We start from the raw sequence: 2,535 nt of genomic DNA on the forward strand, positions 1-2,535 counted from the left end.
CAATTGTCACTAAACAAAAGGAAAAATACCTGTCATATTGGGCAGAAACAACAAAAACCCAAAGCAAACTCAATTGCTACTTGACCCTAAACAGACAATACAACATGGCTGAGTACCTGACCATGGTAAAGGATAACAAACTGAGAAAAACCTTGACAAGGTACAGACTTAGCGAACATAGCCTAGCGATCGAAAAAGGCAGACACAGGAAGACCAGGCTGCCAAGAGAGGACAGGATATGCTCTCACTGCAGTCAGGGAGTAGTGGAGACAGAGATGCACTTCCTCACAGCCTGTGGAAAATATCAGGGCATCAGGGAGAATTTCTACCAAAAATTCTCACAAATATGCCCTGAATTCAGAAATCTGAATGACGACCAAAAACTCCCATACCTACAGGGGGAAGAGAGAGAGAGGGAGAGGGAGAGAGGGAGGGGGAGGGGTCTACAGTTCTTCATTCTTTCACTTCAATTTTTTTTTTTTTAAGTTTATAAAGCGGTTATTGCATGACCATATTGTGTTTAAATGGGTTCTGTACTCCAACAGACTTGTATAGGGTTATCTTTGTCACCCAGCTGTCAAAACATCAGGAAAACTAAAAATCCAGCCCCAGGCTTTCGGCCTATTCTCCACAGCCTGTCTGATGTTGCCCTCACAGCTCTAAAGCAAAACCAAACTGCCACTAAAATAACCAAATTGTACTTGCCATTGCCATCACACAAAAGTTTGCATAACTAAGTTGGTAGGTCCTCCAATTTTTTTTTCCCCTCTTACTTTCCTCCCCCTCGTACCCAGCCCAGGGTTCCAACTGGTTGGACGTATTCCTGGAGGTTCCATCACATGACCTCTCACCTCCAACTGATCCACCCAGTCAGTCAAACAGCCTTTCGCTCCTTCCCCACCCCCCCCCCACATCTAATTTTTTTATAACTAATAAACAAGTGTTTAACAAGATTATGGGGAAAAAAACACAACCCCTGATTATTCTCCCAGTTTGCTCGCAACAGTGTCCAAGAGATCAATCTTTCATTGCCGAAGACTCCAGGACAATCCAGGAGTCCTCTATACCCTCACAGCCCCCAATCCATCAATCACCCGTCCTCTCCTGAAGGAGTGACTTATGTTGCAATTTGGCATCAACCATCTGGTACCTCGCCCCAGGTGATCAATCTCAGCCGGACACTAGACCGAAACTGTTCGCAGAGTATTTAAACTGGTCAGGTCCGGATCCGATATCAAACTGCACACTTTTCAGCAGCCGTATGGAAACCCTGGCCGATTACACCCTCCCCAACCTAGGGACACAGGTCGGTGATAGCACCTTTAACCTAGCTGCGATAGGCGATCTGTCCCAGTGGTCTTTGCTGATGCGGCACTACAAACAGACACTATGGGGGAGAAGAGTGTCTCATGGTGACTTGTCCTTTATTTATCCCCCTGCCCTCCCTTCCTGTGGAGAAGCACCTTGCCAGCCCCCTCGTACCCAATTCACCACAAAGGATGCAGAAGAACAGAGTGGGTCACAGATCCCAGCTCACATCCTGCTACTGTGACACAGAACAACAGCTCACTCGTGCCACTGCATGTTTCCTTTAATGTTTCATAATTTGTTGATCTGGGGCAAGTTGTGTCACACTGGACAGCATCGCCAATAGTTCAAAGCAGCTTTGTTGACCAACTCCAATTAACAACTAGAGGAAAAAAGTAGTGAGAACTTCCAACACGTTCAGAGGCCAAATGTGAGGGTGGTCAGAGTGTGATCTTTAACTGAACTGCAAATGTGATATTCCACCTCACATGAATCTTTGAAGGACTGGGTGGCACAGTGGGTTAACATGCTGTCCCATCACCTCTGACTGAATGTACCCCACTCTCCTCTCTGCACAGACTGTACATGTTTTATATTAAATGTTCATTGGGCGCAGGGGTCCACTAAACTCTCGCTCTCCTCTTTCTCTCTCTCTCTTTTCCCTTCCCCCCCCCAAAAAACTCAAAATCAAAACAACCGACCATGGGGACCTTTAACAAAGACTGGCTGAAGCGCCATGCCAACTTCCTTTACTTAAAGGATGTTTGAACATTGGTGAATGGGTCACCATATTCCCAAATAGTCAAACAAACAAAGCCAATATTCAAGTGATTCAAAAAAATAATCAGATCAGGTATGTGATCACAAATGGAGATGCATAATTGCCCATTCAAATCTCTGGATTAGCAACATAACTACTGCCGGAACTGGCTGTTTTTTTTTGGCAAATACAGGAACTCTTCTATTAAAATCTGCTTCTGATTTCTCCTCCACCCCACTCCCCGTCACAACAGGGAAAATTAGGAGCACGAGGTAATTTCCTCAGACCTGCCCAGATGAACACTACACGTCATCAGCAGAACCAACCATTACCACCTGTGTAGCTCCAGGTCAGGAAGGAGGCCAGAAAACAGCAACAGTAACCTGGACGGTATCCATACTGAACTCTGCAAATGGCCTGCTCCCACCCCCTCATCCTAAAGTCATTGGTATCACACACTGAAAGGG

The sequence above is a fragment of the Somniosus microcephalus genome, chromosome 11, assembly GCF_052327205.1.
Source record: "Somniosus microcephalus isolate GS21.2 chromosome 11, FLI_Smic_1.0, whole genome shotgun sequence".
Lineage (NCBI taxonomy): Eukaryota > Metazoa > Chordata > Chondrichthyes > Squaliformes > Somniosidae > Somniosus > Somniosus microcephalus.